Below are 13,029 nucleotides of genomic sequence, written 5' to 3'. Positions count from 1 at the left end.
TCTCCTGGCCAGGCTATACGCTTACCACTTCTAGATCCACTACTTAATCAAGCTTTATTTTTCACGGTATAGTAAGAAAAAACACATGACTGAGATTACCCCAAGAAACACAAACACCATAAACCCCACACACGGGGTCTTTGCAGTGTGATACAGCTCAAACGGGAAAACAGCCGCACTCAAATAAGGAGGTAATCACTCACCCCCTCGCCGGCGTTTGGACACAGAGCTGAAACGCTTAGTCTTCAGGCACCACTGCAGTATCACAATTTCTCTCAGTTCGTGAACTCCAGAACTTGTGTCTTTGATGGATGTGTTCTTGAAGAAAAAATGCTCGCTGACAAAGTCTCAATGCATATACAAAAATTTATTGCAAAAAAACAGACAATGTCAAAACAGATGCTTTTTCCTTAGCTACCAGGGAGAGGAGGCCCAATCTTCCTAACTCAGTTCAGAAAAGAGATCACAAAGGTTACATAGTGTTGGCAAAACCCCCACATTCCTAACTTACCATATATGGCTATAAAAAAACATCTTCAGCCTATAACCTATAGCTGGACATATGGTCAGTTCCTTATATGGAAAGCAAGAGAGCCGACAAGGGGCCCTTTGTGCTGATGTCAAACCTTTATGTTAAATTCAAGTTACCATTTTTGCATGAAATCAATACAGGCCTTAAGGATGAAACCATACATACGTATATAGATAGTTACATGGCAGTATAGACACCACATATTTGCCCCCTTCAACTCTGAATCCAATAAAAGCCAGTATGATCCTCTGCAGAGGTAACAATCAGAAACAAAGCAGCAGTATTCAATGTGTGGAGGAGAGAAGAACTTAAAATGTTTTTACTCTTATTTATTTTCATGTTATTTTCCACAGACTGTTCGCCTCACAACGAGAGTGTGAGTGTTCCTAATGCGTGGACAGTGATATAATTGTGTGCAAGTATCTTTTGCTGTTGTGTGGGTGTTTTCCTGAATATTGTTTATGTATACACTGTGTTTATGCTCTTTATTTACAATGTACAAAAATGTTGTCCAGCTTCTTGTTAAACCTACAGACGGTCCGCCGCAGCTTCCGCTACAGTCAGCCTCACGTTCAGGAAAAGGCGGCAGCCATTAAAAATCCTGCCCGGTGTCGTGCAAGAAGGAAGCAGGTAAGACGTACTGGATTGTTTTGTTGGTCTGCTGTATTTGTGTAGTTAGCTTGTAAATGCAGTTTTATTTTTGGAAAATATTACTTATTGTTTTTTTAACTTTATATAAAATCTGGCTTCTTTTGAACAACCCAAAATGTCAAAAAAAAGGTGATGCAGTGAAGGTGAAAATAATTAACATTGAATGTTTATAGTTTCAGCAGCTGTAACATTTTGGGACCTAAAAGATAAAAAGTGTATAATCAGTTTAAAGGTGCCTCAAGGGTTAAGGACCAAAATCACTGAAGTACTTTTATCAGTGTTACATTTTTTCAAAGTACTTGTTCATTTGTCTTTTATTCACAGGATGCAGGAGTTGGTACTTTGTCACATAACCATTGTTTCTGATGACAAAGATGGGCTGATATTAAAATTTTTTTCCTTTTTTTTTTTTTGCATTCAGGGTCTTATCTGCTATGTGTGCATTCAAAGTCAAGAGACTCAAACTTTCAGTGTAGTTTCCTGATTTTTCACAATATTTCATATAGTTTCATAATGACTTAATGTGTGCTCAGTGTCAACAGCTGCTGGAGGCGAGGACGAGTGTCCTGGCAGTGAAGGAGGTTACCTTCTGGGACGGTGTCACCACTGACCTCATGTTGGATGAGGAGGATGGCGTCTCAGAGGGCGTGTCGGGCTGGATTAAGACCCCCAAGCTTCCCCAGCCAGGAGCTCAGTGACCTCTGAGCCAAACTGCAAGACAGACTAGAAGCTCACCCTAAATATAACACTGTGCACCATAAGTGTTTGTATGCTGGACCGTGCTCTGAGAGAAAGCCACCACCACATGGCCCAGAAGTAGCAAAGCATTATATGTCATAATGTTTTTGTTTTCTTTATATATATATATATAGATAATATGATGTGTGTATGTGCATATTGCTTTGTAAATAAAAAAAAAAGATTCAAACTTGTGCCTCACAATTTGTTTCTCTTAATTGAATTCCTTTTAGTTGAGGTTATTAGCATGGCATGAATACAACATAACATACAAGGTATATCACAGAAATAATAATTAAAGATAATTTTTATTACTGGGTTATTATTTATTAGGGAGGGGCTTACCCAGGCCTGTCTTTATAAAGGCCAATAAGGGACAGATCCACCAACCAATCACATGTGAGTGCTGAATTGTGATGGCATTTTTTTCATCCAATGACAGAGAAGCCACGTGGGTCTGTTGCCGCTGCTTCGGCTTGCAGTGCTCCTATTCATATGTAAAGTAGTCAACGCCTGCCGGCTCCCCCCGTACCTTTACCCCCCGCTGCTTCTGGTGGAACGTAAACGACCATATCTGTCTCAGGCGAACGAAAACGCGCATCCCCGTATGCTGCTGTTTACTAGCGGCGCCCGCGTCAGTATACGGGGACGAATATGCTTCTTTTCGTGCAGTGTACTTTTATCAATGTTAAATTTTTTCAAAGTACTTGTTCATTTGTCTTTTATTCACAGGATGCACAGGAGTTGGTACTTTGTCAGATAACCATTGTTTTTGGTGACAAAGATGGGCTGATATTAAATTTATTTATTTTAATTTATTATTTTTTTTGCATTCAGGGTCTTATCTGCTGTGTGTGCATTCAAAAACTTATTGGAGGGGAACTTTTTTGTTTTAGGTTGACCTTTGACCCATGCACTAATACGGACACGTTTTTGAGAGTTAGGTTGTCCATGTTTTCTACAGTCACTGCATACTAACAGTTGCAGAGGAGATTGTTGCTTCACTCTATACTTTTGTTTATTTTCTGTTTCTAAGGCTGCTCACAGTAATAAATAACAGTCAGCTTCAGTCACCATAAACTTGTAGTTATTTATTTATTATTTATCCATCTATTCTGGTGTTTATACTTCCTGTTTTACACACACACAGCAGGAAGTATGAGTCCATAAACTTACAATAAGTCATCAGGATTCATGACATTACCTGTGTTAAAGACATCAGAGGTCTGCAGAGATATTTTCAGTTTCAGTTCTATACAGTTATATGTCTGTGATATTTGAAGATGTCTGTGATTAAACTCTGGTTACAAAAGACATTTTATAAAATGTGCAAAAACACATACACACAGACACACACAGACACACACACACACAAACCACACTTTCTTGCCATTATGGAGTTGATGATGACGAATATCTGACTCCCAATCTGTCTGATTTTTCTAAAGAACCAGGAACTCTTGAGAGAGCTGTACCACGCTGCCTGTGACGTCCTCTTGTAGTGTCCTCCCTTACAGACGGAGTCTATTTTGTCCAGCAGCTCCTGGACCTGACTCCTGTCTTCTATCTTTCTGTTGTTGAACACATGGTACACACCGCTGCAGTTCCTCAGCAGCTCCTGCAGGTTCTCGTCCTCTCTGATGAACTGCTCCATGTCGGTGTTTTCCAGTTGGTCTCCATAGGTGAACAGGACCATTGTGTGTTTGGAGATTTCAGCATTAAACATCTCCTGCAGAGTTTTCAGCCCTTCTTGTTCTTGTTCTGTGAATCTTCCAAGCTGAAGGATGAGCAGGAAGACGTGAGGACCTGGACAGCTCAGCTCGTCTGCATTTTCCAGCTCTGCTTTTACCTCTTCTGCAGTCAGTCGGGTGCTGAAGAGTCCGGGGGTGTCGACCACAGAGACTCTGCGACCCAGAACATCAGCTTCTATCTTCTTACTGCTCAGAGTCAGAGGACTGGAGCTGATCTTAGAGTCAAAAACCTTCTTTCCCAGGATGGTGTTTCCTGCTGAACTCTTCCCCACTTTCTCCTGGCCCACCAGCACCACCCTCAGGTCTGAACCTGAACCTGCAATCAACACAGGACATCAGGTGGAGGCAGACTGAGCTTCAGTGCTCACACAGCAACATGAACCACATTCACACAATCAGCAGAACAAATAAGACAAACAGGAAGATGCTGAAGAATGAAGGTCAGACTCTCATTTAGTTATGTTTATATTTATTATCATATCAGAGCAAAGATTAAATCCAGAGCAAACATGAAGCAAACATCTCTTTAATGTCACAGTCTGATCAACAAACATCTCAGTGAATGTTCTGCTCTAAAAAAGCTTCATTCCAGTTTCTCCTCTGACTGATTAAAGTGAGTCCAGACACGTTCCATCAAAACTTATATTCAATATGGAAAAGGCAAAAAAAAAAATTAAAAATCAGAATATCAAATGCAGCCATCCTCCTGCAGCTACTACAACCAGCTCCCTCCAGACCAGAATCTGGGCTCCTCTGAAAGGACCTCCTATGAACACAGAGCCCAGAGTAGATGCAGGGCTACAGTTTCCTCTCATATCTTGAAGATAATAATAAGCTCAATGATTGTAATATATCAATACACACAGTTTTAAATCACATGGTTAATAGTCAGTACAGATGTGTGAAATCCAGCTGCTAAAATGAAAAGAAAGAGCAATAATTATGTATTCAATGAAAGAAAAGCAAAAAGAATGATGGTTAAATAAAAGCCACACACATCTTCATTTATCATGTTGACGTGACTTTAGTGAGCTCCAGCTGATTATTAATTAACTCACTCACTGTATATTGCACACTTTCTTTTTCACTACCACAGCTGCAGCTCCCGCAGCAAGACCAACAGCAGCTCCTGCTGCAGCACCCACTGGACCAGCCACAGATCCAATAGCTGCTCCAACAGCAGCTCCAGCAGCTCCAACAGCAGGTCCCACAGTGGCTAGAATTCCCTGAATAAACCAGTTGTTTCTCTCTGCTTGTCTTCTTGCTTCTTGACGCTGCATCTGCGGATTTACTGCGATCAGCTGCTCGAACCTTTCTCTTATGGCTCTCTCAGCCTCCTGGAACATCTCATTGGTGTAGCAACTTCCTCCATTTTCCTGAACCATGGAGCTGATCTTCATCAGCAGCTCTCTGACCTGTGATGGATCATTGGCCTTGTTGTTAAACACATGGTATCCTCCATGACACTGACCGATGAAGTCACTGAGATCTGGATTTCCATTGATTAGTTCTTCCATGGTGATTCCTTCTTCTTCCAGCTGATCTCCATGAGTGAACAGGGCTATAGTGTAATCTGCTGAAACTTCTCCAAAGATCTCCTGAATGATTTTCACAGTTTCTTGCTCTTCTTTGGTGAATCTGGTTGGCTGCAACACAACCAGAAACACATGAGGACCAGGAGCAATAAAGCAGATGCACTTGGCCATCTCTCTTGTCACCTCCTCTTGATTTTTCTCTGGTGTCATACAGACCTGGAGTATCAACTACAGCCAGGATCTGACCTTCAAACTGACCTGTTTGCTTCTGACATTCTGATGTCACTGAGGAAGAAGACAGCCTAGCCATAAAAAATCTTTCCCCTAAGATGGTGTTTCCTACTGCACTTTTCCCAGTTCCAGTTTTCCCAATAACAGCAATCCTGAGATCTGGTTCTTCTTCATCTGTTGGAAAAAGATATTATTGATGTTACAGGTGGCTGGTTAGGTTAACTGATTTTGTGGGATTACTATTACCACATTATTTTAGTACATACAACTCTTAAACCACCAGCATGTTATTTTTTTATGTTACAGTGAAAAAACAGCAGTTTTGACTGTTGGGTTTTCTCTGTATTATTGTAGGGTCTTTACATACAATAAAAGCGCCTTGAGGTGACTGTTGTGATTTGGTGCTATATAAATAAAAATTGAATTGAATTCCCACAGTCCAAAGACATGCAGTTACTGGGGTGATTCTAAATTGCTCTTAGGTGTGAATGGTTGTCGGTCTCTCTGTGTTAGCCCTGAGACAGGCTGGTGACCTGTACAGGTGTACCCTGCCTCTATGACAGCTGGGATCTGGCTTCACTTACCCTCATCAAACAGGTTATGCAGTCACATAAATGTGGTCATCAACTCAATAAGTCAACCCAGGGTTCTCATGAATCTATGAGCACAAATGAAAGGGGTGGAGTTTGAAGCCTGTGACCAATCAGGCATAATCTACATTCTTCCTGGATCTGTGATCCAGCAGCCATTTGAGTTCAGTTCAAGTTTATTTATATAGTAAGAAATCACAATAATATTTGACTCAAGGTGCTTTATGTTGTAAGAAAAAGATCCAACAGTGCATGTGGAACGTGAAGGACGCATGCAGGAAGTGGAGGCTGAGTGTGTAAAGTTAAGGTGAGCTCATTTATTGCAGGCTAAAAGCTCCATTAAATATAAACAAAACACAAATGAGAACAAATGAATTTAAACAACTACACAGAGAATTACTGAAAGCTAGGGTAACTAGGCACTGGGAGATACCGGGATAGACGAATGACAAAGGATGGGGGACTAAGACAGTACGTACACAAAGGGATTGTTAGGGAGGTGGAGACACTCCAACAACTAAATTAGAAAGAACGAGGCAAAGAAGTAAAACCAAACAAAACACAAGAGACTGCCAAAATAAAACAGGAAATGACTAAACACAGCAGAAACACAGGACTCAAGACTGCAAAACCCCATAACAAACTTAGAATCACAGAGAGATTGTAAACAGAATTTCACAGTCCAAAAGAGAAAATGTTGGGGCACAGAGGGGGGGGGGGGGGTCAGGGTGCAGTGATAGGGTGAGGTTGGTGGATCAGGTGACTGGGCTGAGGATGAGTGTGCTGGAGAACAGAGAGGACATGGAGTACGAGTGGGTGGAAAATCCAGCGCCATGGCAAGAAGCAAAGTGTAAAAAAAAAGGACAATAAATCCTTAAGTGAACACTGCATATTGTGCCTGTGAAGTGTGTGGGGACTGAGTGTGGACATTCTGTCACATACTGGTAAGAAGTTTCCATCTTCTCATCATGGGCATCAATGTCTTGGTAATTTTAGGCTTTTAATGATTTCTTTGAACTGTTCTTTTTCCAGGGTGGAATGATTATACAGTTTACATCTTTAACAACTTTAAAAACTAATAAATTGTAGCACAAGTTTTAATTTATTTGGGATTTTTTTCTAATCCACACTGGGTCAAAAGTATACATATAGGATCAAATATGTATGTAATGCACATATAGAGTAATATCTTGTTAGATGTCAATTCTGCCAGGAAGCGCAGTCAAAACCTTGATGCGACTCTTTTTTTGTGTGATTTGCAATATACAAATAAACCTGGAATGAAACTGAATTGAAAATATCCAGCAAGAATTATATCTGTTAATTAAGCTTGTTGACGCCCACCAAAGGTGCACTTTGTTTTAGTCACATTTCAGGGACATTTACTAAACACAGAGATCAGATAAGAAGTTCGAAGTTATATCTGTCAACATGTAATGCCTCAGTGAGCACTGACAGTTAATAGAGGTACCACCCACAACCACCACCAAGAACACTTCAGTCATGTTCTTGGAGTCAATGTGAAATATACATCTATGCAGTAAGATGACTGTTAAAAAGATGTGTGCATAATTCTAACTTATTAAGAACAAAATCAATTTTTTCTTAATAAATGTATATGCCAGCGTTGCAGTGGGTAGGCGCTTGCCTTGCAGCCGGAAGGTTGCTGGTTCCAGCCCCAGTCCCTGCGCTGTGTCCTTGGGCAAGACACTTAAACCACATTGCCTAACGGTAGCGCCGGTCTCTGGCTGAGTTATCTGGAACAATCATTTCATTGTGTGCCTTGTGTGCACAATGACAATGAGTTGAATCTAACATCTAAATACTGGATACATTGGTCACCTGAGCTGGGAGCTCCACCCAGTCGTCAGCCATCTTTGAATTTGGAGCATGCTGTGTTTGGTATAATGGCGGATCGAATACTCCACCCTGTGACGTCATTTCAACACTTTTGTACACGTACCCACAAACTTGAATTCATGTCCACACAGAAGGGAGGAGTTCATAGTCAAAGAAACTAGAGTTGTATTCATAAGACTTTGAACTGTCAGCTTTTAGATTCATACTCACATAAAAACAATCCTAATCTGCACAGAATGTTAGAATTATGCACACATCTTTTTGACAGTTATCTTACTCCATATACATCAGCTATCCCAGTTTGTCTGTAATCAGATTTCTTCATAATACAGAAAAAATTATTTATGCAGCACCTTTCATTCAAGTGTAAGGTTAAAGTTTGGGTGGCTCTTGAATGTTATTACTCTCTAAACAAAAATAACATTATAGAGAGAAAAAAAAACTAAAGAAGTATGAAAATTGCAAATGCACTTACTGAACTTAGTATATTTGGCAGACATGTTTGTTTCAGGGAGTCGATGGGTGAAGTATTGCTGCTGGTGTCTTGCTGCTGAATGGTTTAATTTTCATTTCAGCTCTGTGTTAATACTCTGCTTTTAGTCTCCTCCCTTTGAACGTCAATCAAATGAGTGCTTTGTATTTACGTGCACTGAGTTGACTTGGTGGGGGAGGCAGGAAAGAAAATGTCAAAACCTCTATCAGTGGAGCATGTTTTCAGCCTGCTAAACTTTTTGATAGAATTAATCAAATTAATGAATATAATAAAAAACAGAACTTCACCAAGAGAACTCAAAACACTGGGCCACCGGCCAAGGACATGTCAGTTTGAGCAGAAGACATGCAGACATGAAGCCAAACTCTCCTAAATCTTTCTCTCTCTCACAGACTGTCCTGTCTGTCCATCGCTCTGTTTGCTGCTTCTCTACAATCAGCCCAGTAATTACTGCAAAACTTACATGACAGTCACCAATTCATGCAAAGAGAAACAGAAAGCTTGAAATGTGAAGACCCCTTTGTTTTATCAGTTTAAACTGGTTCAACAAGGTTTCAGTGATCCGTGAAGCTGTGTCCTGTTTGCATTGATGATGGTTTAACGTCAGACAGGTGTTCATGTTCTGACTTGGTTTGTGTGAAGAGCTTTTATTTATGGGAAAACACACACCTGTCGACGTATTAAAGCACTGTGTGTGTGAATGTGCAAAATGATTTCCAGCTAAGGACACACACAGGTTAAATATTTCTAGAAATTTGAAAAATTTAACATGGACTATATTTGAAGAGTGGACTACACAGTTTGATTGTATGAGTACTGTTTAAGGTTCTCCCCTAAACTACATCTGAAAAACTAAACTAATGAAAACCACAACTGAAACGTCATGCCAGTAACTCCCTCTCATACTAAACACAATAAACAAAGCTGTATGAACAGACAGATAGGTGATGCAGGTGAAGATCTTGTAGGAGTAGAGAAATGACAAGATGGCGGTTGTGTTACAGTGTGTGGAAGCTGGCCGTGTGGCTTGTGGAGGTATTGAGGACCCAAATACAGGATACAGGAGCAGGTGGAGGTATTAAACAAAACAAGCCTTTATTGTGGCTAAACTAACAATTACATAAACCAAAAGAAAAGAATAAAACTAAAGGAAACCTGAACTGGAAGGAACCTAAGGAAGACAAACACAGGGAGAAACACAGGAACAAAAATACAGCCACAAAGACAACAAGACTCTGACATGTGACCAGGACAAAACTCAGACAATAAATACACAGAGGAGATGAGGGGTAAGAAGAAACAGCTCTGGTAACAGGTGAAGAGAATAACACTAACGAGACTCAGGAGGGTAACACAAAACACAAGCACACAGGACAAAGAACTGTCAAAATAACACAGAAGTAATCCAACATGGTACATGCAGACTTGACACATAAGCAGACTGACACACAGAGGGAATCTAAACATGACTAAAGAGAACCCAACAACACCTAAGCTGACACCAGACAGGGAACAACTGAACACGGCAGACACAGACACCTGAGACACCTGAGACACAAACAATGAAGACAAACACAGGAGACAAGAACACGGGGAGACAGATACAGGAGCATAAAGACACAGGAAGATGGGAACCCAGGAAAAATAAGAATAACCTATAATTAACAAAAAAACAAAAAACAATACAAAAATACAACAACTGAAAAATTAGACTGTAAGAAAAAACTAACAACCAGAAGATACAACAAAACAGACCATCACTAAAAGAACTCAAAACGCAGGGCTACTGGCCAGGATCATGAAAGTACCCACCCTTCGAAGGGTCGGCTCCAGACGGCCCAACCCAAACAAAGTCCAGACCAGGGAGGGCGGCAGGAAGACCAGGATGGAGGGCACGAAACAAAAACAAAACAGCAAGGAGCAGCACAGTCAAAAAACAGGCAGGGCCTGTGGAGGGGGCCAGTAAGCAGGGCCGAAAAAAATAGAAAAAGAAGACACAGTCCCAAAAACAACCAAGAATGAAAACAAAAGGCAAGCAGAACAAGGCTGGAAAAAACAGTCCAAAGCAAAATAAACAGAACAAGGCAAAACAGGAGCCAAAACAGTTCAGGAGGAATGCCAGGAAGCCATACGGGAGGGGGCACAGTTCAGGGGGTCGTCCCGGCCACGGGGCAAGACGAGAGGACAGAGCTGAAAGATGGGAGCAAGGCCCTGCAGGCGGCTGAGTGGATGAACAGCAGCAGAGGCGTTCTGGAAGAAGCAGTAGCTGGCTGCTACTTACTCTATTAATTGCTATTAAATATTGGGGTGTGCTTAATTTTCACAACAGCTGTATATTAGTGTTTAATTCTAAAGTTATTGTTAGGGAAGTTGTTTACTGTTTATGGTAGTAGTAGGTATAGTATTCCTTTAAAGTATCATTTATTATTAGTACCAGTGGACACAATAGCAGTTTATTCATGAGGCCTTATATTCATTTATACACACATCATATCATGTTATATCTCACTCTCTACTCTCTGCCTGTATACCTTCTGAGATATGATTACACAGACTCACCATTTGATAATGTAAAATATTAGGATAATGTAAAATATTAGGATGATAAATTTAATTAGGCAGGTTTTTGTGTAGAAGTTTCAGTGTGTCACATGTCTTTAACCTGGGGAGCATCACATTGTTTACTAGCGGTGAAACTTTAAGAAGTCCAGACACTTTTTTCAGGCTCCAGAGATTACATTATTCTTATTAGACATTATTTACCCTTTTTCTCCCCCTCATCATTTTTTAGTTATAGAGGAATAAAAATATGAACATATTCTGTTTCACTCACCTACAGATGCTGCAATTAGAGACAAACAGAGGAGAGCCTCGAGAGCATCCATCTGTGACAGCAGGCTGGAGGCGGTGTCTGCAAACTAAACAGAAAGAGTTTTACGGTCACCTGAGGGACGCTTTATGAAGCTGGGGGGCAAAGACAGGGAGAACTAGTTTTCTATGCACCAGAAAGGTAAGGAGGAGGAAATCTCATGTTTAGCATCAGTTTAGTGGTTGCACACCACCACAGTGGATTCTAAATGTGTCTGAATTGCTTTCAGCTTTGAATCAATCTGATAATCTGAATGCAGCTACTGAATACTCTTAAATAATTTTACAAAATCCATATATGTTGAGTCTTCATCACTCATGTGAGAGCAGCCTGGCACTTTATGATGAAATGAATCACTTTTAGCAGATTTTTAATAAATTTGCAAAAATTTCTTCATTTCTTTTTTTTTCTTTTCATGATTTAATGAGAAATCAAATGAACTTTTTTAATTTTAGCAAATGGCTGCAATGCAGCAAAGAGTGAAACATTTAAAGAGGTCTGAATATTTTACTTACCCGCTGGATTATAACCCTTTACTGTTGGGCGATCGCCGCTGAAGCACCGTTACAACCAGATAGAAAAATTCACAGTTCTGGGGCCTATACCAGGAAGCAGGTTTTGCTACAACTCTGGGTTTGTTAACCTTAAAATTAGGAAACTCGGGTTTTCAGTTTCAGAAAGAGCTCCAAACTCCAACTCCAAACAGATCAGGATCACGGATTCAGTTCAGGCTCCAGTTACTTTCCAGCTCATCCAGTCTGAATCTGTTCATAATGGTTTCATTTTCCCAATATGATCTGCATTCTTTAATTAAAATGTACTGAAATATTTAAAACGTATAAAGCTGAGACATTTATTCTAACATGTTTGCCTTTACTGGTAAAACTTTACATTTGTTACTGGAAAGCTGCTCTGAATGTTTTCAGCTAAATATGAAACAGAGAGCTGATCAAAGATCAGATTAAAATGGTTAAACTGGAAACATTAAAGCAGTTTTTCTGTAAATCTCATTTTTATCCACGAATGGTAGAAATAATCAATCAATCAATGAATCAATTTATTTGTATAGCACATTAAAACAACAGCTGTTTACCAAAGTGCTTCACAGGGCATAAAACAAATAAAACAGCAAATAAAATAATATAAAACAAAAGAATCTAAAATAAAATACAAACACAATAAAACCATAAACAATGCAATAAACAATGAAGGACCATAATAGTAGTGCCAATAGTAATGCCGAGAAGATCTATCTAGCAGTCTGAAATGCACATGCAAATAAATACGTTTTAAGAAGTTTTTTAAAAGTAGTAGGGGGATGAACTTCTCTTATGTGGGGTCATTCCAGAGTTTAGGGGCAACCACAGCAAAGGCTCTATCCCCTCTACTCTTCAAATTAGATTTGTATCTGGTCAATAGATTTTGATTGGAGGACCTCAGTTCTCTTACCAGGATGTAGGGCCTCAACAATTCAGTTAATAAACAGGTGCTAATCCTTTTAGACTCTTAAAAACCAGAAATGGTATTTTAAACTGGATTTGAAAAGAAATAGGAAAGCCAGTGTAGAGAGGCTAAAATGGGCGAAATGTGATCACGCCGTTTAGTGCCTGTCAACAGCCGTGCTGCTGCATTTTGAACTAGTTGTAGGCGATTGGAAAGACGCTGTTCACATCCCACATAAAGCGAGTTGCAATAGTCCAGACGACTGTGATGAAGGCATGAATTGCTCCCAGGTCCGGTGGCAGCAGATCTCTTTATTACTTAAAACTTACATGGAAG

General features: G+C 40.1%; 1 protein-coding gene and 1 pseudogene across 1 annotated transcript in view; one reads left to right on the top strand and one right to left on the bottom strand.

Annotated features, from left to right (window-relative positions):
- Positions 1-13,029, top strand: part of LOC115775352 (GTPase IMAP family member 8-like) — a 102,731-nt gene that overhangs the window by 45,342 nt on the left and 44,360 nt on the right. The gene's annotated exons all lie outside the window — the stretch shown is intronic.
- Positions 4,731-8,503, bottom strand: LOC115775348 (GTPase IMAP family member 9-like; annotated as a pseudogene).

Source organism: Archocentrus centrarchus, unplaced genomic scaffold (genome assembly GCF_007364275.1).
Source record: "Archocentrus centrarchus isolate MPI-CPG fArcCen1 unplaced genomic scaffold, fArcCen1 scaffold_107_ctg1, whole genome shotgun sequence".
NCBI lineage: Eukaryota > Metazoa > Chordata > Actinopteri > Cichliformes > Cichlidae > Archocentrus > Archocentrus centrarchus.
Note: the sequence above shows the minus strand (reverse complement) of the source record. Positions and strands in the feature narration are given on the sequence as shown.